Here is a 24,740-nt window from a genome sequence, read left to right on the forward strand (position 1 = left end):
AAGGCGGACACCTCGAAAGAGCCTGACTGAGCCTGGGAGGCCAGAACCCACCTCGCATAAAGCGCCAGGACTCATGGTGACAGCAGGTAAACCAGTGTGTCTGGCAGAGGGCATCCTGGGGAGGGGAGTCATTACCGTGCTCTGGGCTGATTTGTGCTGCCCAAAGGCAGAAGGTGGAATAAAGCTACTCCTCCAACTCTACAACCTGTTCCTCGTCACCAACAGCACTAACCTGGCCTCACTGGGTTCTCACCTCCCCACACAGAGCTGGTGCTTGAGCAAAAGCCATTCCATTCCGTCTTCCTCAGTGGGATAACAATGCAGAATCAGCAGCAGCACTTTGACTGTGGTCACCCCTGTTTGCTAGGAGGAACTTTTGCCTACCACCATCCAGCCTTCCTTTCACAGCCAGTCCTGGAGCCAGGACAGAAATCCAAAGAGCAGCCAGCACTGCAGGACCCGCCTTTATCTTCCCCATGCACCTGGCAAGCATTACTGGAAATCATCTCCCAGCTGAGGCTGGTGGTGCTCTGAACCTGCAGCAGGTGTTCAAAGGAATGCCCACGGGAAAGAGGGATAACAGCAAGAGCTGCCATCCCCATCACTAAAATACAGAGACACTAAAGGAAAAATCCACAAAGATCATTTGCAAGGTCCCAAGTCTTACCAGATGACTGAAAAGGGGATGCTGTCTCACTCCCGAGTCACTGCCTGAAGGACCTTTTCTCTGTTAAACTTCCTCTCCTGCATATTCACAAATAACTGCCCCGAGCCGTGTTCATTGCGCTCCTGTAGATGGTTCCTGTGTGCTTTGGGCAGTACCAGCCGAGCATTGCAAAGTCCATCCATCTTCCTGTTCCTTGCTTTCAGTGATTTACAACGTTACATGGAAGCTGGAGGCAGAGCAGGAAATTAGAGCAGATTTCCCTCTGTGACCCCCTCCTTTGAGTCCCTCCTCGCCTCCCTGAGGACTCATGCAAACACAGAGGGATGAAGCTCGGTCTGTGTGGCACGGCTCGCGTGGCACTGCACGCTGAGGACTCCAGAACTGACGCAGGGTCCAGGGGTGGACTCACCAGAGCGAAGTACAGGGCAGAATCCCCTCCCTTGCCCTGCTGGTCCCACTTTGGATGCAGCCCAGGACACAGTTGGCTTGCTGGGCTGTGAGCACACGTTGCAGATTTGACTCAATTCCGGAAGAATTTGGCTCTCTGGAGCCACAGCACTCACCTGCTGTGGGCTCCTTGTCGGTCACCCAACCGCAAGCGTCTGCCATGGCAGCGCAGGCCAGCGGTTCAGTGGCGTCCTCTGCTCTCTCTAAAACAGGGTTTAAGATCTGCAGCTCTCGTAGCCCCTTTCTCGGCTTCACTGCCATCACAGGCGGGCAGATACTTTATGAGCCTGGGGACCCAACTCTTTCTGTTCACTTCAAAATCACTTTGCTGAGCAAACAGAGGAGAGGGGTGAGCAGAGCTGGTGCCTCTCCCAGGCAAGGCTGGTTCTTTGGGGTTGAATCTTTTGTTCTTTTCCCTCCTTGCTGCTGCTGGCTTTGGTGATCTTTCTTCATAAGGTCTCCAAAAGTGACAAGGGCAATTTATTATGTATGCAACAGGCCTTGGGAATCTCCTGGAGACGTATCATTCCTGCTATTATCCTCCTCACATGAGGAGCCGTTCTTGTCAAGCTCGCTCGCTTCCTCCCTTTGCAAAGAGAAGAAAGGATGCTGGGGATTTTTCATTAATCATTTTTACGCCGAGAGCTGCAGCTCCCGTCTGCATTCTGATCACTTCTGATCTCTGCCACCACTCTTCATGGTAGCACTTACGAGGATTGTTTTATGCCGCTGTTTCGAGGGGCATTAATGACCAACCATTTGGTGTCCAGAGCAAAGCCTTAAATTTAACGTACACTCTAGTGGGGGAAATCTATTACAGCCACACATTCTCTTTCTTGCAATCCTTCTTCGAGGAAGGCGCCTTCAAAGAGTAGGGGAAGCGAGAGGGAAACGCTGGCAGGAGGAGTTCGGCTTATGGTGAAAAGGAAGGAGAAGCAAGTAGAGGTTTTTGCAGTTGAGAAAGGGCTTGGAGCTGAAAATTGGAAGATCCCAGATCAAGGAATGGCCAAGCAGGAAGGGAAAATATTGCCAAAACAATGATTTCAGCCGATGGGAGCTCAGCATGTCCTAATTTTGGCCCACGAGGTAAAAGCTGCTCCTGCCAGGGTCCCTGAGGCTTCTCTCCGACAGACGGCTTTTCTTGAGCATTTGGGACAGTACCAAGCGCCGAGCACCTCCATCTCAGCCACGGCCTCTACACACGGATCTCTCCATGAAACAGAGCCAGACTGCGAGGCTACACAAGACTGAGGCTGAATTAGCCCAGTCCTGCGCAGTTTCTTATGAGTCCAATAGGTGATTATTAATAACAACACAATTACCTAACTTCTTGTGTCACCTGAGCTCCGAGTCCTTCAGAAAGACAGGAGAACCAAGCACCGTTCTCCCATTTCCTCTCCAGAGGATGGCAAAACCGTTCTGGTTCTAAAAATAGCACTAAAACTGGACTTTGAACAAGTCCCTTCCTCTCGCTGTGCCTCTGGACTCCTCCCAGCTCCTGTCTGGTTCATGTGCTAATTTTGTGCTGGCTCTCTGTGCGGCAGAACATCAGAGCCTGATCCTGGCAGCTGGGATCAATGCCCCTTCCTTCACGCGCACATGCTGGCAGCTCTGTCCGTGCAGAATTAATCTCAAATGTAATCTTGTCTTTTTGCACCGGGGTCAGGCACTGGCTCCTGCTCTGTGTCTGTGTGACTGAATAAGCGCTGCATTGTAATTCAGACCCTTTGACATCTCATTTTAATACAAAAAAGCGTAAAACATAGGAGTGAGATATTGGAAAAGACCTTCTGGACCATGAAAGTTCAGCTCTTTGAGATAAAATCTCATTCATACTTCATGAAATTTTCTCTTTAAACTGTTAGGCTTCCTTTCCTACTGCCCCAGTGTTTCCAAGGCATAGAAATATCTCTCATTTCCAGTATAAGTTTACTCACCGTGAGGTTGCTCTTCTACTAACAGTGCCCTTTAGCTTAGATTGCAACTTCAATACTAACATTAACAATAATAATGGTTAATTAGAGGGGCTATTTCTGGGACCAAAAATAACCCTGGTAAGCCCAATATATTCAAGCTGCAGGACAGTAATAAATAACATCTCGGGTTCATTGGCTTGTCCCCGTCGGAGAGTCCAGGAGGGAGGAGAGATGCTGCAGCGAGTGGAAAGCAATGAGGAAGACTCCGAGGGCATCGCTCAATGTAGGTGCAGTCAGACAAAGCAAAATGCAAGGAGGGAAGAAAAGAAACCTTATTGCCCCATGTGGAGCAATTTACAGGCAGCTGCTGGGTCCCCGGGGACCAGGCGGAGAGGGGAGAGAAAGATGTTCCTGCTGCCTTTCAGGCTGGACCCACATCAAACTTGTTAATGTCAATAGGAGGGAAACTGAACGGAGCTTTGTTGTAACCCTAATGAATCCTTTGCTGGTTACAGTAAATTTATTCTTTTGATTTCCCTTTCTCCCCCCATCTTGTTTCATGTGCGCTCCCCCCGCCTTTATTTAATGTTCCCTTTCTGGCAGCTTCTTCTTTTTATTTCTCTCCAATTTAAAACACAGTTACAAAGCTGTGGTTGATTTCAATTAAACACCCCCTTGGGGATTACTAAAACACACACACTCACAGACACACAAAGACCCCCCTCTTTGATTGTTTCCAAGGCAACGTATTTAAATATCTCATTCACAGTGTCCAAGTGAAGAGCTGAAGGATTTGGAGCAGCTCTTTCTTTTCCTGTTCCTTCACCTCCCTCCTCCCCCAAATCACCCATGCTGTAGCTGTAATGGGTGTGAGACACTCGCTGCACTCGCCAGGCTTTGGCTGAGATACAGAAAATATCCGGAATATGTGTACACACTCCTGGAATTCCAGAGAGGGATAACAGTTAAACCAATAATATTCATGAGTGGTGTCCCTCAGGAGTCTGTACGGGGACCAGTGCTGCTTAATATTTTCATCAACGACACAGACAGCGAGATCGAGTGCAAGATGTTTGATGTGATGGAGTTTGCAGAGAAGTCGTGGCTGTCCCATCCCTGGAAATATTCAAGGTCAGGTTGGATGGGGCTCTGAACAACCTCATCTGGTTAAAGATGTCCCCGCTCCTGCAGGAGGTTCGACTGGATGACCTGCAAAGGTTCCTTCCAACCCAAAGCATTTATGATTCTATACTGATGTGTGTCAGGTCGTATCTGTGGCACTAACAGAGGGCCATGGGGACACATTTCCTCCACTGCTGGGTGAAGAGAGAGGTAACACCATACCTTAGAGGCAGCCAAGTGTGTTCAGAGCCATGGCTTACGCACCCCACAGATCCACACGCGTGTGGTGCTGGATCTGCCTATGGACCCGGGCGCTGAGCAATCAATAAACCCACTTCAAATGCAGACGTGAGCAGGCTGGGAGGGAACGGTGCCCCTGCTGTGCCCTTGACATTTCCCCCTTCCTCCTCCGCTGAAGAAGCCAGCTCCAGCGTGCACTGGTTGCTTTGTAGCTGTTAAATATTAGTTCTGCTTTAATGAAGGTGCTATTTTATCATCAAGTGTTCTCTCTCCAAGGAGGGAAAAAGCCCAAAAGCAAAAGTGCACGAGTCCAATCATCACCACAGTAACGAGTGGACCAAGGCACTAATTTCACCTGCTGTTCTCTTCCCTTTCTGTTGCTTTTTGTTCACTCCTTCTCCCCCGCAAGAACCACGGCTCCTGGCTGAGCTCTTCCCTCCCCATGCTCACAGGAGAACATCTTTTCCTAAGATCTCACCTCAATCTCCCCTCTTTCAGCTGAAAACCATTCCCCCTCAACCTGCCCTTGCCCTCCCTGACCAAGAGCCCCTCCCCAGCTTTCCTGGAGCCCCTTTCAGCACTGGAAGTACATGGCAATATGTACTTCCATTGCTGGGCTGTCATTTCAGCAACACCTTTAACAAACGAAACCCCTCTGCGGAGTCAATAGTAATTATAGGAATTTATCACAATTGCCAATCAAGGTGTGTTGGAAAGCCTCATCTTTCTTGTTTAAATTAGCTTTCATTGCACACAGACTACAAGTTGTCTTTAGGAAATCAATTGCAGGAAAATTACAGCTAAAATGGTGTTACATGACCTCACCAGCCACCTTGCAGCTGAATTCCTCTCCTCAGATAGCTGGGTGGCCTCGTACCGCTGATTTCTGGAGTCAAAGGAGACTACAGCCCTCAGCACACACCATGAAATAATCTTTATGCTTCTGAATGCAGCGAGGGTATCGAATGAAATGCAGGCTCACCTTGGCCAGTTTTGTTAATGAATGCGAGAAGAGAAGGCCATGGCCACGCTTACACTATGGTCTGGTTCGCTGCTCCAAAGCGTGCTGGCAGGAATTCTGCCTTTGGCTGTGCTGGTAGGCTTACCATCGTACATGAGGACAAACTTACACCTCAAGACAAAATCCCGCTGTGCAGAGAAATGCAAACCAGAGAATCACAGAATTATTAAGGTTGGAAAAGACCTCCAAGCTCATCCAGTCCAAATGTCAGCCCAACCCCACTGTACCTGCTAAACCATGTCCCCAAGTGCCATGGCCACATGTTCTTTGAACCCCTTCAGGGATGGAGACTCCCCCACTGCCCTGGGCAGCCTGGTCCAGTGCTTCACCACTCCGTCACTAAACTAATTTTTCCTAATATCCGATCTAAACCTCGCCTGGTGCAACTTGAGGCTGTTTCCTCTCGTCCCACCCCTTGTTACTTGGGAGCAGAGCCCAGCACCCACCCCACCACAACCTCCTTTCAGGAGCTGCAGAGAGCAATGCGGTCTCCCCTTGGCCTCCTCTTCTCCAGGCTAAACAGCCCCAGGTCCTTCAGCCGCCCCCAGAACCCCTGGGCTCCAGCCCCTTCCCCAGTTCTCTTCCCCTTCTTCGGACACACTCCAGCCCCTTAATGTCCTTCTTGGAGTGAGGAGCCCAAAACTAAACCCAGGATTCCTATATGATTAACGCACATTGCTAAGGGTTTCATTCTCTGCTGATAATGCTGCTATGGGGAAGGTGCTCAGCTGATATATTAGCCGGAGATGTGACTCTGCAGGACAGTGACAGTATGCAATTCAAACCAATAAAGGGTTGATGATTTCATTCTGCTGATAAGAGTCTATTCCTGTCTCATCCAGAGTTATTCTGCCACCCACATATTCCTGTTTCTAGGTTTTGGCCAAGTACATCTGTCAGAGTCTATATGAACCACAGGCTGATACGCTTCAGAAATTAATGAGATCATAAAAGTGCCCAGGGATTGCTGACTCCTTCCCTTGACCCACCTGTGCATTTGGAAACAACTGATTGCTTGAGTTTTACATCTGAATGTGCCCCTTGGTCTGAAGAAGAACCTTGGCTTTTGCTACGGAGAATAGTTACAATTTACCTCGGTCAGCTCTGGGACACCTTATCCCATGGTCCAACACACCAGCAGAGGTGATGTCATCATCTCCTGGCACAGCTTCTTCTTCTCCTTGTCCTGTTTTCTGCTGTTGCCAGCACTGCTCCTGCACATACTTGTGCTCCCACGTTTACTGATCGCCTCTTGTCTGATTCTGACATCAAGCCTGGAACAAGAGTGATTAATTAACAGGGCTTATCATTTTACACGAGCTACATAAGCAAATACCTTTCTTCATGTCTTTGAGTTTTCAGAGTGCAGTTTATCCTTCCAAGGTACCCAAGATGACAGCTCGTTAAAAATCATATGGCTGCCTGGCAGCTCAAACAGGAGACTGCACGGTGTCGACTACTGTGTTAACAGAAGTAAATGCACTTAACAATTTACCTTTCCCTGGCACAATACGGAGCCTGTCATTTGTGGGGGAGTGCTGGAGCTGTGAACACACCGGGGTGTTACGAAAAGAATAACTTGGGCTCCAGCCCTGCTGACAAGCATTGCTCAAGGGAAAAAGAGAAAAAAAACAAAGAAAGGAAAGCAGTTGATAGAAAGAGGGGAGATTGAGATGACAACCTAGGGAGAAAAGTTTTGCTGTGAGGGTGGGGACACTCAGGCCCAGGTTACCCAGAGCAGTGGTGGCTGCCCCATCCCTGGAGGGGTTCAAGGCCAGGTTGGATGGGGCTTGGAGCCCCAGATCCAGTGGGAGGTGTCCCTGCCCATGGCAGGGGGTGGGACTGGGTGGGCTTTGAGGTCCCTTTCAACCCAAGCTACTCTGTTATTCTATGATTTAATGGCTTAAGGATCAGGAAAAACTCAGTGAAAAAGAAAAAGGAGTTTATGGAAGAATCGCTCCTATGACCACTTTCCTGTTCCAGAGAATGGGTCACATTAGCTTTTCTAAACTGTCACAGCTGATGGAGCAATTCAACATTGCAGTGGAGCAGTGCAAAAGGAATTTAAAGAGCTGTGAATAATTATTGCTGTGGGTGGCTGTGGGCTGTGCAAGCAGTGCCTTGCAGATGCGACAAGCTCTGCACTGCTGCTGGCACTGTAGCTCCCAGCGAGCCTTCCTATCCTTCCATCTGGAAGGGCGACTGCAGACAGTGACAGTCCTGAAGGAAATCTCACAGGGCCTGTCTGCAGCACACACAGAAACCGTGTTCCTTTTATATACTCCCACCGGGAGTCACTCCACCGAGCCAGCGCGTCTGTGCTTGTGTATAAATCTGGCATCAATTTTGCACAGATGTGGTGATGTTATGGGTAAAAAGAAGATGCTGGAGAAAGAAACTTTGGTTCCTGGCCCTACACCCAAAACGCTAAATGAGGCACTGAGAGGTAAACCATCAACAATGATGCCCAAGCTCAAGGCAGCAGTAGGGGATGCGCATCACATGCTATTTAGGGGTATAATATCAAGTAATAACATCATCTTCTAAGGATGAACTGCAACTACCTCCTTCCACTGACTGTAGAGGCTGTTCCATTCGCAGTGTCTGCCTCAAATCTTTAGGATGCTGTTCCCCATTAAATCCCGGGATGTATTGAAGCCTTGACTAGACAATGAATTTCAGCACAGCTCCATCCAGTTCTGCTTTGACCCTCAGGGACAGGCATCAACACATCGCCCTATTCGCTGGGTGTCAAACCTAAACCATTCTCCAGCGCTGCCCTCCTGTGCAATCCTGCAGCCTGTTTGCTCCCTCAGCTTTTAAGACCATAACCTCGTACCTCGCACATTTTTCATCCTGTATGTATAAGACCTCATACTGTAGGTCTTGTTCTCAGCCACAGCCTGTAAACACTGTCATACTATAAATACTACTACAAGTCTTGATGGCTTCTTCAAAGCCGTATAAATACAAAGCACCCACAGGGCAGGAGCACAAAATTATGGGCTCAACTGTTGGGCAATTTCTTTCTCAGTTAATGATGTATAAAGCAAACAAGTACTTCAAAAGGGGTCTGATAGTTTGACTAGAAGCTTCATAGCAGCAAACATCTGGAGGAACACTGTGATCTCCATTATCTGCAACGCTTCCTTGAGCTCACTTTAGTCTACAAACCAACTCACGAAGTCCCACCTGCTCTCTGCTTGCAACCTGTTTCTGGTGTCTCCTCTTAATTAAAGTCTGCAGAGCTGTAATGTCCATTTTGCACACAATTTCCAGTTCAGCAGTGTGGAGGTGGGGACAGACACATAATCCATCACCAGAGACGGAGAGGACTCCACATTTCAAAGTAAGGAGAGGAGTATCCAAGGGATGTGGAATTAAAAAGCCAGAACAGAAGAGGCTATCATTTAAATTCACCAGTTTCAATTCTGTGAGGTGCTTCTTAGCTGCTGCTAAATATGCTGAGAGATAAATGGGTCAAGCTTAGCCTTTGTCAGCACTCTTGCATCTCTAAATCTCCAGGATCCTCCCATTGCTGTAATTGTTTACTGGGTTCTCAGACTTAGGGAGGCATTGCCTGCATAAAAAATAGTACCATTCCTCTCCTTCCTCAAGACAGTCTCTTTCTTGGGTCAAGAATTTTTTTCCTGCAGATAAATTACATTTCCTCACCCTAAAATATCTACAAATGAATAGAAAGAGGGAAGGATAGAAGGAAGATGCTTTATGGAGGCTGCTGGGCAGACCATGGGCTGAGGATGAGACCTGAGGAAAGGCACCACCAAGAAGAGATGCAGTGACAGAGCTGGTCTCATCCTCAGCAGCTGCAAGACCTGGTCCAAACTCAGCGGCTGCAGAGCCAAGCAGCAGGCACTGGAGTAGCTCCAGGGTGTTTACGCAGTGGTCTTGGCATGGGCCAAAGCCATGGGGCGAGCTGGTGCAGGATGAAGGAGAGAACCCTGTGTTCACCATTCTCTTCAGCTCAAGACCTCTGACCCCAGGGCAGGATTAAGGAATGGGAGCCGCTGCCCTCTCAGTCAAACGGGCTCCGGGATTGCTGTCTGGGTGCAGCTCCTGCCTTCGTGCCTCTGGTCTGTGTGCTGGATTATTAGAGCTACTTTGAAAAAGTCATCAGCTGCCTCTGCTGCTCAGAGGATGAGAAGTTATTGGCTACGTATCACCGCCCATTGTCTCCACGAAGATTGCTGATTGCTCTGATATGACAAACGCAGACCACAGCTGTGTGGTGCCATGACAACCCCAACACCCTCACAGCTCCTTCAGGAGGGGCAGGCTCTGCTGCTATTTGGTCCAAAAAAGCCCTTTTGCTCACTTCTGAGAAAAAAAGCAGAGCCACAACAGAAGAAACACTGGTGTCGCTGTAATATAAAGCAGTCAGGGCTCTGTTCGACCAGTAATAACCTTTAGTAGAAGTGCAGCGGCTGTTAAAAACAGAGTGAAGACTGCTGGGGTAGGGAGAAATGGTGGAGTTGCAGGGAAAAAAAGGAGGATGAGATATGAGGCCTTAGGACCACAGGGATCCGTGTCTCCCTGAGGCAGTGAACTGGATGCTAGGATTTACCCCCATCGAGTACCAGATTCTCAGACTGGGGCAATGCAGAGGAAAACAACCCTTGAATTTTCAAGTCAGCACAGGGATAAAATAACCAAGCAAACCAACACTCCTTTAACTACTCCCTTTATCCACATGCAATTCCTCTATCTTTCAAGTACTAAAAGGGTCTCCGGGTCTTAAAGAGCTCAAATAAAAGTTCTCCTACTCCCCCAAGCATCTGCTTCGTGTCCTGGCTTTCTCAGCTTGCTTTAAATGAGTCTCTCCCGCACTTTGTTAATTACGTGATTACAGCATCCACTGACAATGAGAAAATTAGAACTCCATGCCGCCTTTCAGACAACACTTTATTACTCTGCAAAAGAGGCTGGATGCAATTTAGCAGAGCGCTGTGCTGAACAACCAGAATTGTTCTCTTCCACAGGCTTCCTCCTCCACTCCCACTGTTTCCCCAGAGACAGCAGTGTTTGCAGAGGCTTAATAAAGCGGGAAAGAGAGCAGGTGTGAAAGGAAACATCAATTACCATTAGCCCTGACAATCCTGGACGATCCCACCCATGGAGAAGGAGCCATGGCAGTCAATCCTGCATTTATTTCTATGCAGATAATTAAGTGCTTTGCTTCACTTGTAAGGGAGAAGCTGGTTAGGACTTTGGGATGGAGGGGAGGTAAGTAGCGATATCTGCCCCACAGGTGCAACCGTAGGCCTGCACTAAGTTCAGACTTCCACAGACAACCCCTCTCCAGAAGATTTTGCAACCTAAACACATGAGAGCAACCGGTTGCGTCCACACAGCCCTCACTGGAGGTGAGGAACTAATGGTCAGATATCCATAGCTGCAAAGCACTTGGCTTTTTCCAAGACTGAACGATAAAACCTTCAAAGGAGCTGAACCCCTAAACAGCTTTTGATTACGGACAGGTTATCCTGACTCTAGACATAAGGAAGAATTCCTTCACCATGAGAGTGGTGAGATACTGGTCCAGGTCGCCCAGGGAAGTTGTGGCTGCCCCATCTGGAGGGGTTCAAGGACAGGTTGGATGGGGCTTGGAGCCCCTGATCCAGTAGGAGGTGTCCCTGCCCATGGCAGGGGGGTTGGAACTGGATGATCTTTAAGGTCCTTTTGAAGCCAAACTATTCTATGATGCTACGATTCTATGACTCCAGGATCCCTGCAGCCCTGGGCAGGGCAGAAGCGGCACTGGGCTCCTCCTCAATCCTAACACAGTGACTGAGTGTTCTTCAAAGTGTGGACTAAAGCCTCCGCCGCAGCTTTCAGTGCTGTTTCCTCACCATCATCCTCTTTCCCTGACTTTGACATTTCCTCGTAGAGAATTTCACAGGTCCCCCAAGAGCTAATGGGAGGTATTTATTTCTATTCCTTCGATGCTTCATTTTTAAGTATAGTAATAATTCAATGTATCTCATTTTGGGGAAATGAAAGATTGCCCTTATTTTCAGCTCATTTTTTTTTTGTATTTTATTTCTCTCTCTCTCTTTTCTTATTGAGCTCTGAACATTAATAATCAGCCCTCATTAATTCAGTTAATTCTTTAAATCCTCATATTCTTCATGCCCAGTGCTATAAAGCCAACAAGGAGACTAATGAAAGCTGAAGAGATGGTTAGAGTTATTAAAAATCAATTCTTTTTATTCCATAACCCTGAGGGTGTTAATATTCTCATCTCACATCGTCACAGTGACATCCCTCCCACAGGAATTCTAAGCTTTGTGGATTTGAAGGAGGAAGGAGGGCACCTTCCTGGCTTCTGGGAATCCTTTAGTGTTAGTGTTGTGGTCCCATGTCTGTCATCATGTTACGGGATCTTTGCTTGGGATCTGTTGACCTTTCTGAAGTGTAGGAAGAGGGCAAAGAGCTTTGCAGTCCATGTGCACTGCTGTCCATCCTCCCTCCAGGCATTCTCGCTGCAGTCCACAAAAGGACGGGTCAGGAGAAGGCTGCTACGTGGGGGGAACTCACCTTGGCAGCCCTGGCAGGCAGGAGGGCTGCGATTAACACGTCGGCTCTGGCACAGGCAGAGGAGCAGCCTGGGCTCCTGCCTTTCATTTGAGGAGATTAGCGATAATGGAAAACGCAGAACATTTAACAGTGATTACATCGCGGAGGAGGGCTGGCAAATAGATTTGTCCCAACGCAAGGGTGTGAAAAAGGACTCACAAAGCTGAGTTTACTTCATTCCTGTCTTGTTTTTGATCTGACTTCACTCCCTCGGTGCGCCTTTCCCTTTAGCAGCACTGTTAATTCATAAACACATTTGCACACCATTTGGTCACCTGTCCCAACAACTCATCCTTACCATTCCCTCTATCTGGATGAATCCAAGTGTCCCCTGCCAAATCCTGCACATTAAACACAATCCTAAGGGTGAGAAAGGGGAGGAAAACCAGCAGAGAGCAGAGGCTCCCAGTTCCCTTTGCAGGGCTCAACAAGGGAGAGGGCAGAGCTGGCTCAGGGGCGAAGGAGAGAAAAGGGGGGATGAACAGCTGGCCAAGACTCCCAGATCTCCAGATGGTGACCTGTACGGAGTCCGCAGAGCTACGCTGTCTGTGTGATCTCATACCTGGTATCACTGTGTCTGAGATGAGGCACTATGGCAACTGATGCATTTTCATTCCCTCATCTTTAGGATGAAGCTCCTTTAGTTCCCGAGTCCCTGAATGGGTGATAACACCCTTACCAAAGGCAGAGAAACATCCTTTTGCCAGTACCTTCCCTTCCACAGCTGAAAAAACACCTGGAAAAACACCCTTGTGGAGGGGGTGAGCCATCACCTTTTGTTCCCACTTCTATAGGACAAAAGACATGGGTGTAGGATGGCTGTGCCGTTCAGCTGTGTTCCTTCCAGCTCATCCTGGATGCCTCCCATGTCAGCTTTCACCTCCTGGAGTGACTCTCAAGGGGATTTCTATTGTGTATGCTGGCCAGGCTCCGTCGGGATTCACTTTTAAATCTCCTTTTCAAACAGATAATTAAAACATAATGGTGTTTACATTATAGATGGAGCCGAGAGAAAAATAATAATAGTAATAATAATCATAATAAACACTGCTTTGCTACTCAAGGGAGTTTATCAAACAGCTCTTGCAGAGGCTTGGCACACTTTAATGAGTTTAAAGAAGATGATTTACACTGAGCAAACTCACTCAATTGTTCACACGCGACTGGTGAGGTGAAGAAGCATTTGGAAGTGTGTGACCGGAGCAGCCACCACTGAGGCAGCAGCAGGACAAAAAAAGGGAAACGGTATTAAAATCCCATAACTTTTACGACAGTGGATATGTAGAGTGGAATTGCAGCTCTGCAGAGTCCAGAAGCTATTCTAAATTAATGGCTTGGCTTTTCCAGTCCATTCAAACAAGCTCATTTCATGCAAGATAAATTACAGGACCCTGCCACCCTCACTCCCTGAAGAGAGCTTTTTATAATTCACGCTGTGTGTGCAGGAGAATGGACAGTTGGGTTTGCTGACAGATATCCTGTGGCACAATGACCTGCTCTGGGGGCTGCAATATTTGATTCACCCAACACCACCTGGAACCAGAAGGAGCTGTCTGAGTAAAAAGAGGGAAAGGACCACGAGCAAGCTCCCAGCAGAGCCAGCGAAAACAACCCTGTGAGAGACAAGAGAGACTTGCTGTACAAATGTTCCTTCCAGTAGGGAAAGGGGCTCCAGGAAAGCTGGGGAGGCTTGACCAGGGAGTGCAGGGATAGGAGAGGGGACTGGTTTTCAGCTGAAAGAGGGGAGATTGAGATGAGATCTTAGGGTGGGGAGGCCCTGGCCCAGGTCGCCCAGAGCAGCGGTGGCTGCCCCATCCCTGCAGGGGTTCAAGGCCACACATAAAGCTGTGCACAGCGTTTAACCAGCTGGTTTTTCTTTGCCTTCCCCTTGCGCATTAAAGATGTAAAGAGTGAAAAATGAGCATTGAAAGAATTTCTTCAGTCAGCAACCTGCAATCTCTGATGGCAATTAATCAAGAGGTACTTTGTCAACTTCCCCTTGTTCTCTTATGCTTTATGATCATGTTGTTATTTCATCAACACAATAAAAAAGGATAAATCTTCATTGCTGCAAAAATTGTTTTCGGGACTAAGAGTAGCAGTCTTAGCTATGCTACTGATCTTGTGGTCCAAATCAATTCCTGAGAGCTGAATTAATTATTTTTCACTGGAATGCATTCATTAAGACCTAACGGGCATTTTTAAGCCCTGCACATCATCATAGCACCCATCTGTCATTCAGGGCAGTGTATTCACACAGTCTTGAGGGTTAAGCAGCAAAAAGTCCAGCGGGCAACTGGACAGACTTAGGGTGAACATGTACACGGTGGTGGAGTAGATCTACAAAACATCCATCAGAATGCTGTTGCGCTGTTTTGGTACCAAAAAGAATAACCTCAATAATTATGTCATCACGATGAATATTCTACCAAGAACCAACCACCATTTAACCCGTTGCAATGTGTAACACCACAACCTGTTTATTCTAACTCGGGGATTTCGCAGCAGACACTTCACAGGCAGGCTGATCTGCTCTGCCCCTTTGATACCTGTTCTCAATACAAGTTATGAAGCTTTCAGATTTTAGGAGAGGACATGCAGCATGTCCTGCAGCCACAGAAAACACCTTGACCATCCTGTTTTCCCTCCCCCCCCCCCCCCCCGCAGTTTCCCCTAGAATAACACCTTATAACACCTCAGCTTAAGTTTTTGTTACCCTTAAGAGGCTCTGTTGATGGTCCCAACCAGGATTTGCCCTCAAGCATACTTAAGAATTAACAAAGTGCCGTCCCAAATCTTGCCTGAGCCACTTCAAGTGTAAGCTCCATAAAACCCCAATATCCAGTAACTTAACAGCATCATTTTGTAACACTCAACATCTGCAACATTCCCAGTCACTTTTTAAGAGTACCTGGTGCCACAGCACCTCATTTCAGTGGTCTAAGATGTCTCTTTTGTTGTGGTCACCATGTTCTGCCCAACCCATTTCAGCACGGTTCTCCAGACATTAATGCGGTGAATGTCTGAAATGTTTGCAGGTCCGTTGGAGCACCCTAAATCTTTACACCAACAGCAGAACTTCAGAGCATCAAATTCACGCGTTCTTTGCTTTTCTCATTACTCAGTTTGGCTTCACCATTGGCTCACTGCCCACAAAATATCGATTGGCCACCGAATCTCCGTGGACAGCACTGTAAAACCAGCCATAGATTTACATTCTGGAAAGAAGTCCTGACAGGGCCAATAACAACCTGAACCCCTTGTAGGCTCTTTCATTACAAAGTGGACAAAGGGCTCATTGCACCAACTCAGAAAATAATTGGTTTCAGCTTAATGTTCTTGTAGTTAAAAGGATTCCCAACGAGTCTCTCTCAAGAAAAAAAATACAGCACTTCAATTCTAATACACAAAGGTCTTGTAGAATGAGAACAGTTCAGGTTGGAAGGGTTCTCAAAGCCCATCCAGTGCCACCCCCTGCCATGGGCATGGACACCTCCCGCTGGATCAGGGGCTCTGAGCCCCATCCAACCTGGCCTGGAACCCCTCCAGGGATGGGGCAGCCACCACTGCTCTGGGCAACCTGGGCCAGGGCCTCCCCACCCTCACAGCAAAACATTTCTGCCCAAGATCTCATCTCAATCTCCCCTCTTGCAGCTGAAAACCATTCCCTTCGTCCTATCCCTGCCCTCCCTGATCAAGAGCCCCTCCCCAGCTTTCCTGGACCCCCTTTCCATCCTGGAAGCTGCTCTGAGGTCTCCCCACAGCCTTCTTTTCTCCAGGCTGAACAATCCCAACTCCCTCAGCCTGTCCTCGTACAGCACCACTACAGCATTCAGTTATTTCACAGATCACAGCCTACTTCTGTTCTCCATAATTTTGGGGGTATTCACAGAGAAACTTCCCTAGGAGCACAAACAATTGCACTCTGGTCTGAAGCAAAGGTTAAGTGTTCACACACCTAGGATCTGCAGCCAATGGATCAGGTGTTCACCTGCCCCAAAAGCCATCGAGAACACTAAGCCCCAGCTCTACACCCTACACGTACCAAACTTTACCACTGGGAACTCAACAATGGGAAAACCGCTCTGGTTTCAGTGTCTGAAAAACTGGTTTTTGCTTCCTAAGTACTAAATTCAGAGAGAACAGTTTGTTCTTCACCAGCCAAGGGAAAAATAGATCATTTTCCAGGTCTTTATGCCAGCTGCGCTCTGTTCTACACCACAACAGCCGCCTCATCCAGGCATTCCTGCCCTACCGTCTATTCAGCTCTGATTACAGCTCCAAATAAATACCTCCTTCAGTGGCCATTACAGACAAATTCCGTTTTCCACCAGTGTGCTTCCTGCTGCCGATGTGTCTTTAAAAAGCCTGCTCGCAGAATATTCACTGATGATTTATCAGCTTAATACCTGCCCCGGTAGCACACAACGGCCGCTCGCTGCAATCTGGAGTTCACGCACTGCCAGAGCGCTGGCTGCGGCAGTTTATTTCCCTGATTAGGCTGTAGACCCATCAGACTGTTCCCTCTCTTACTGATTAGGGAGGGAGGGCGAGCTCAGGGAAAGGAGTTTAATGGCTTTGTTACTATAGAAATGTTAGAGCTTTAGCAAAATCAAGCGAACAGCTAATTTTCCACACCTGCCAATATCCGAGCATCATGCAAGTTAGAGGCTTTCCCTTACAATTCCCAAGGTAGGGGAAGAAAGGGAAAATACTGATTTAAGAATAGCAAGATTTCCTACTGATGCTTTGCATGAAACTGGTCTGTTACACCCATGGGAACTACTCCTCCCTCCCTCAGCCAACCTTTCAAAGCCTTCTCAACCACGGGTGAAAAGGAAAAGACAACAGAAAGTCAGTGTAAGGGTTTTCCAAGTCAAGAAAAGACAGGTAAACGAGGTGCTCAGGGACATGGTTTAGTGGCAGATAGGAATGGTTGGACTCGATGATCCAAAGGGTCTTTTCCAACATGGTGATTCTATGTTCCCTCAGGATGCCTCCGGCAAGTGCGTGAATCAGCAGAAGAGTAAAATAATTGCTGAAACTCTGATACGGACAAACAAGGAGCTCCAATGACCAGACTGCTGGCATCACCTTCATTCATCATCAATTCAAGAGGCATTAGAACGAAAAAAATTCCCTGTGGCTCAATAGCCGTGATCGCCTTCCCTGTTTCTCCAGCCGTTACGGATTCGGTTAACTTTTCCAATAGCTCATGAACTAGAAAAACCATGCCTTGAGTTGTAACTCCTCTGTATTAAAGTGATCATAACAGATTAGTGATAAAAACAAAGTAATCGACTTTTTCCCCCCCCCTCATTTCCTCCCTCCCTCAACAAGCTTAAATGAGTAACAAGAATGGTGTGAACGGATTTCCATTGAAAATTTATGGTAGTAAAATCAATTGTTTTGAGAACAAATTTTATCACAAGAATTAATCATTGCTCTCTTCAATTACTGCATCGCCCAATTATCAATGGTTATTCATGATGTAAAGTATGCAGGAGGGCATCTTAACTACAAAATAAGACTGTGCAGAAACTGCCAAGTCTTCTAAAAGCGAACAACTGGGAAAACATTCCTGATGATGGAGCACAGTGGTGTGTGCACTCTGTCACGTCAAGAACACCTGGGAAACTGCTGCAAGTACTTCTTGATCCAACATGGGAATCACACTCTATAGAATAAACCTTGGCCTGTGCTAAGCTTGAGGACAACCTGCCCCAAACCCTGCAGTTGTTTGATGAGTCCTTCCAAAGCCAGATTTCAGCCTTAACTTCCTAGAAAAGCATGGGTTTGATTTGTCAGTATGAATTCTTCTTCTTGTGTTAAAGGCTGCTTCTGATAAGGGCTCCAAATCATCCAGCAAGGCTCATGGAAGCTCTCAGGACATGCATTCACAAACAGAAATAACTGGAAGACACAAGAGTCTCCTGCAGAAAAGACAGCAGGCAAGAAGATTGGATAAGTTGGTTTTCTTCCCTTTCACGGCCTTTGTGTACAACCTCAGTCAAGTCCCTCAGGCTACGTGCACATATTGCCTGAATGGCACTGTGGTAACAACCATCACAACCTAATCTGACTCATGCAAAAGCACAAGGAGAGCCACAGTCAGGTCTACAGAGCTCTACGGATTCCAAAAAGCACCAAGAAAGCTGGGTAAGTACAATGGCAGCTGTGCTCTCACAGCTGGGCAAGTGGTATCTAACTACCATAAAGCCAACCCAGACAGTGCCAAGATCGGACAAACAGCTATCTCGGCTACTCGATGGCAAGATTTATAATACAGGAAGCGGTGTCACTTGTTTTGCACAGGAATCCCTTGTTAGAAGCATTCAGGCATCACTAATACAGATGATAATCCACACTGACAGTCTTTTAGGATAAAACTCCTTAAGGATTCGAGGGCAAGGAGCTACAGCTCTTTCAGATAAGCTGTTAAAAATCTAAACAGGACCCCACTGATCTTTTTGCTTTGATTAATATAGCAGTCTTATTAGTCTAAAAACCACAACAGCAGCTGATAGCTTGTCTAGGTGAGTGTTGAGGTGCGGCGAGGTATTTGTTTTACTATGCCTTTACTGTCTTTGTTGGTCCACTTAAACGTTGTCAAAGCTCCTACCGAGGCTTCCTTTTGTTTATAAAGGGACATTCACAAACACTTTGTTCAAATTCTTAGCTGCTACTACTAATTGCAACAATCGCTCAGCTGATTTATATCTGCAAAGGATTTAGTCCTTGATCTTGAATTTCTCATTCATTTTCTTAGCAGTAATTACAACACATGTTTGGGAAGAATAACAGACAACAACCGCACCGCTGTTCTGCTGTGCCATGAGATAAATTATGTTTATCATGTGGTTCTACCCATGTCACTTCCACAGTGCCCGGTGATTCATCTCCCATAACCCTCATTTCATTCTGAACCTTTGAGCAGATCCCAAGGGATATTAATCGTTAGCATATGTGTCAGGCAAGCGCATCTTCCTCCTTCCCAAACACTGCTCAGCTATTACAACGCGCTGTCTCCGCTTTGAAACCTGAGTGAGTCTCTACAGTGACTTCAGCTGATAAAGTATACAGAAAAGCTGACCACAGGCTTTCACTCTGCCGTACTGGGTGCTCATATGGCCTTGTCCTGGGCTATTAAGTTTAATTTGTGTCAGTCAAGAACTATGACAAGACAAGCTGGTGCTGAAAAAGTCTCATTAAACTTAGTGTATAGTCCATGGAAAAAAAGTCTAGATGAAAACAATCAAAATATGGCCCAGAGGAACACAATTTTGATAGCAGCCTGGCAAGCAGTCCCATCTGTTATAAAATTAAAGCGAACCCTAAGCTGGGAAGTCAAGCAAGACCTTGAGCCATGTCCCAGACTGACACAGCCTGCCGCAGACCTGCTTCTGAATGCTAGAAGAGACTTTAGTGTCTACAATGGAGCCTAAGTTTAACTGCCTCTCCTTTAAACACACCTTTAGCCTTGTGCAATCATTGAATCATAGAATAGTTTAGGTTGGGAGGGAACTTAAAGATCATCTAGTTCCAAACCCCCCAGCCATGGGCAGGGACACCTCCCACTGGATCAGGGGCTCCAAGCCCCATCCAACCTGGCCTTGAACTCCTCCAGGGATGGAACAGCCACCACTGCTCTGGGCAACCTGGGCCAGGGCCTCCCCACTCTCATAGTGAAGAAATTCCTCCTTAGTCTAAATCTAGACACAGATTAGAAATTCCTCCTTATGCCTAGTCTAAATCCGCCCCTCTCCAGTTTATACCCATTGCCCCTCATCCTATCGCTATAATCCTCGAAGAGCAGGAAAAATTAATCCAGACTTCCTGCAGTGGCAGCTCCTTTTCCGTAAGAAGGGCCTCCCTGGAGGCACCTACGAGCAAATGGGCTCAGAATGGCCCAACTCAACTCATTTCCACTGCATGTCTCCATGAGCCCACGGCAGGGTGACAGGAGGCAAGACAGGGCTCTGCAGAGCAGCTCCCGCTGGAAGGAGGAAAGGACCTTTCTTTGGCCAGCACTGGTCCTCTGAGCGCACAGCTGTAATTAAGTTAAATTACAAGTTTCCTCTTTTAAGCGATACTAATTCTCTTCTGCGTACGCCACCTCGCTGAGGTCGCCGTGCCTCATTAGACACAGCACCACGGATGCACAGCTCTCGGGGGTTCTGTGCTTGGGAAGCCTTTCCTACGGAGCCATTCGTTAATAACTGCGATTTCAATAATGCTTTAGGGGCCAAAGAAAATTACGTGTTTTAAACATTAAAGTATTATTAGTAGTAAGCAATAGAAATGATTGTTCTGGAATAGAAAGAATCTGTGCCAGCCTTAATTACACTCCCATTGTATTTCATCTTCGTGCTCCCCACACGGAGAGGGAGGGGTGGGTGGAAGATAATTGGAACAAGGTGAAAATGAGTGCTCATTAAATTGCAGACTACACAAGTGCTCATTCCATGTGAGAGGGCTGTAAATATGACTTTTAATGAAGTTATGACATGCTTGCCAATAAAAGTCATTTACTTTGCAGTATTACTGTTAATTATACACAGCTGGAGCCATTTAGTGCCCATCCCTTGTTAACTTTGTTGGGACTCATTAACCCTTTCACAGCACCACACTTACCCTAATTCCCATGCAAGAAGGATGGGTCAGAGAGGCAGCAGGAACTTTAGGAAAGGGGATTTAGATACTGTAGAGAACATTTAAAAAAGGGTAAACACTCCAGCTGGAAACTGAATTATGCACTCAGTTCTGGAACGTACAAATCTAGAAAACTGCAATACTGTCATCGAATAGTTTGGGTTGGAATGGACCTTAAAGATCATCCAGTTCCACCTCCTGCCATGGGCAGGGACACTTCCCACTGGATCAGGGGCTCCAAGCCCCATCCAACCTGGCCTGGAACCCCTCCAGGGATGGGGCAGCCACCACTGCTCTGGGTGACCTGGGCCAGGGCCTCACTGCTCTCATGATGAAGAAATTCTTCCTTATATCTAGTCTAAATAGAAGCATTAAGGTGTAAATGAAAAAGTGCAGAAGCATCAGACTGGACGGCAGAAGGGATGTGATGGTGGCAGATGTGGGTAGCACATCGGTGAAAGTCATCAGCACTGCAGGAAATCCAGAACTAACTTTGCAGAAGATGGACAACAAGAAGTTTTATCTACAACATAGTGGATTTCAAACAGTTGTTGGTTCCTAATAGTCTCTTCCGGCCATAAAAAAATACAATTTATTATCAGGTCACATCAGCACAAAGATTTGTTTTCCCATAAGAAACCTCCACATTCTAGAGATATTAAAAAAATTGAATTTTCCCATAAACAAATGCATAGCAGTTCAGTTTATCTGTTCACTCACTGCTTCTCACTTGATGGTATTCAGACCTTTTGGCACTGTATTAGCTGAGCCAACGCTCTGTCAGAAGCACAGAGCTCTCACAAGAGAGACCAGGCTTTTGCACAGCTTGCCAGTGCAGGCTTCTAAACATCCCTTTAAATCTCATTTGCTCCTCTATTATTCAGCAAGAACTTATTGCCTAAGCCGTAAGCTTTACACTGTAGTCCCTGCAAGCAGAATATCTTGTTTTCCAGGAGGACTCCTCGTTTGAATACAGACACCAACTTGAGTTCCTTTACTGCTTCTTTGCAATTTCCAAGTCAAATGAGCTATCCATTGCTTTCCCGATTAAAGAATCAAATCAAGAAGTCAAAACTTAATTTGATGTCAAGATTCAGAGCCTCCTTTGTAACGACAAGGCACTGGTGACTACCTAGGCTGTGACGAAGGGCGCAGATTAAGGTTATCATAGAATGGTTTGGATTGGAATGGACCCTAAAGCCCATCCAGTTCCACCCCCTGCCATGGGCAAGGACACTCCCACTGGATCACGTTGCTCAAAGCCCCATCCAACCCGGCCTTAGTGTGTTTCTCCTTAAGAATTCTCTCTGCAGAAGTAGTGCTGCAATCCTAGCGCTCCCAGGTGAGAAGGAATTGGTGTTTCATGCTCTTTTTTTAACAGAAATTCAAGCTATGGCTCAACAGGACTGTAAATCACATTTAGGATGCCTGGTACCAGATTGGGTTAAGAGGCAGTGCTGAACTAGGACAAAAGACATCTGCTAGTGCAAGTTAGTTGAAAATATTTTGGAAGGGAAGTTAACTCTGCAGCTCAGATATTGCTCCATCAGGAATATCCCTACACCAGCTAGCGAAAAGTAAGCCGAGGCAAAGACCACATTGTGCACTATGGTTAATTTTGCAGAAACATGCTTGTGAGCTTGTCCTACTTGTAGCAAATGTGCACTACCAAGCAATCCAGTGACACAGAGATTTGGTATAACCGAAACCAGAGCAATTAGCTGTCATTTGCTACTTCTGTGCAACAGGGAATGTCAGAATTCTAAGGGTCTGGGGTTAAACAATATGGGAAAATTACCTAGTTGATACAAATTTAGGCTAAATAGGCTCAAATGACCAAGCTTATTTCTGAGAAATTGAAGGTAGCACCTCTGGATTAGATAGGAAAGCGAGAGGTGAAGGAAGGTATTAAGAACAGAAGGTGTGTCAGTTGTTTTCCTGCAGGTAAACAATTACAAGCCATTTCTTTTTATTATCTGCTGCAAGTACGAAAGCTTCCCAATTTGCCTTTTTATGTTGTTTTTACATCCTATGAGCTCCTCATCTTCTCCTGCTCCAAAGAGTGCACCTCTTCAGCCTGAGCTAGAAGACGTTGACTGACTTTTGCTACAGGAGCCCAGCTCTGGCCAATCCCCTCCAAGTGCTGCTGGGCAGATTTAGAATCCCTGCAGCCAGGAGCCCTCCCAGCTGACAGCAACCTGGCTCCCAGTTACCCAGGGATTTGTTTCCCTTTGTCAGAAGACTTGCCAGCACACAAACTTTTATAGTGGCAATAAAAAGCTTTAACTAGCCTATAAGCTCAGAGTCAAACAGCAATCCTGAAGCACTGCTCCTAATTAGCTTCTAACCTGCTGGCTGTTGTTTTTTTTTTTCCCTCCATTCCCTTCTTTTCACCTCCTAATGAGATCTGGAAAATGGAACTTTGCCTTGATTATTCCAGTTTAATGCAGCTCACAAGGATTCTTTAGCTACCACTCCTTTCCTGTGGTCTTAATCCCGTTTGTAGGTTGCATTAGACAGAGGATTCTAAGCAGTCATGATCTAAGAATCAGTCACTGTCAGAGTTAGAGGTGGATTTAAGGAGGAGAACCACCTTTCCTTAATCCGCTGGCAGAACATTCAAGCCCAAGACTAATATTATTCCAAACTGGATAACATCCAGGTTAAGAAAACTCAAACTCTCCATCCAGCATGTTGTTCAACCTCACCACTGTATCATCGTTTACCCCAATTCGCTAATGAAGACTAATTATGCAAATAATTCAGCATGACTGCTCCTGACCACTGCAAATCATCCTGCTGTTCCTCAAAATCCTGTTTGTTCACCCTCCCTTCTCTTCTTTTAAGCCCCTGACTGTTCCAAGTGCCTTTTACTTCAAGAGAGATTGGTTACCTACAGTGTAAATTGCTGCAGGGAGCCCTTTAAATGTAGACTGCTGCAATTTTCTCCAGGAATATACTAATAATTACAATAGCTAGGGACTTGCACTTTGTTATCTAAGAGGAAGCAACAAAAACACGTTGAAGACATATTTGTTTAAGTCCACACTGAAAACAAAAAGCAAGCCTGATAAAGCCACAGTCTTCAAATGTAACAGGGCTGGAGAACTAAGACCATAAAGACATCAGAGAAGAAAGGAGAGCAGAGGCAAACAATTAACTGCTCACATAAACTAGGAAAGCATCTCTTCCCCTGCCTTCATGGAGCTTCTGCAACAGTGACGGGGTTAGACGCTGCCATTCAGGATTGATTAGGATTGCTGCAGAAAGGGCCTGCATTCCAATTCTTACCGTATTCCAGAAGCAGGTACAAGCATCACTATTCTTATTCTTCCTAGTGCGTAAACTACTGATCTGTAAAGAGATGCACAGCTTGTTCAGGAAGTACTGCTCTGGCTAAAAGGCAACCGCGTGAAGCCAGCAGCCCAGCACACACCTACAACGCCTCAGAACAACCCATCACAGGCGTCATCGGTGCCATTTCCTTCTTCACAGAGTAGCTTGTAAATCTACTTTTTCAGCATCACACATTGTTACTATTAAAGCTCTAGTTTAGTGCAAAAGAATATAGTTAACAAAGAGAGCAGATCAGGGATGAGTCACTATCCAAGTCATTAGAGGAGTCATGAGGCAGAGACAACAATTTCAGCTCCTTTCTTGCCAAACGCTGAGAAGCCATCAGTGAAATAGTACAGAAGGACCTAAGACTTGGAAAGATAAAAACTTTAGGAATCACGTTCTAATGACTAGAGTAGATAAAAGCAGAATACAGTTCGTAGGGGGCAATGCTTAATCTGTCAGATCTCCATCCCGTTGGAAATTTTTAAGGAGAGAGTAGGAAAACGTGAGGAGGGTTAAGTCCTGCGAATGCTGCCTTTGAACACACAACCTCAAGAGACTTGTTTCAGTTCCGTTTTTCTGTAACTGCGTGGAAGGCTCTGAAATCAGCCTGTAGTAAAGACACATGTAAAGCTTGAGAGAGTACCTGAATATGAATACACCGTTACACTGCCCCAGAATTTGGAGTGGTGATTAGCAGCATAGTCAAGCCTCATACCAGCTCACTACCATGAAACCT

At 46.6% G+C, this 24,740-nt stretch overlaps 1 long non-coding RNA gene across 1 annotated transcript in view; it reads right to left on the reverse strand.

Moving 5' to 3' along the window:
* Nucleotides 1-6,039: 6,039 nt before the first annotated feature.
* The window catches only part of LOC128849209 (uncharacterized), a 60,659-nt gene continuing 41,958 nt past the window's right edge, over nt 6,040-24,740 (reverse strand). Inside the window, exon 3 of the long non-coding RNA XR_008447200.1 lies at nt 6,040-6,687. This is a non-coding gene — a long non-coding RNA (uncharacterized LOC128849209). The remainder of the gene's footprint in view (nt 6,688-24,740) is intronic.

Source organism: Cuculus canorus, chromosome 26, assembly GCF_017976375.1.
Source record: "Cuculus canorus isolate bCucCan1 chromosome 26, bCucCan1.pri, whole genome shotgun sequence".
NCBI lineage: Eukaryota > Metazoa > Chordata > Aves > Cuculiformes > Cuculidae > Cuculus > Cuculus canorus.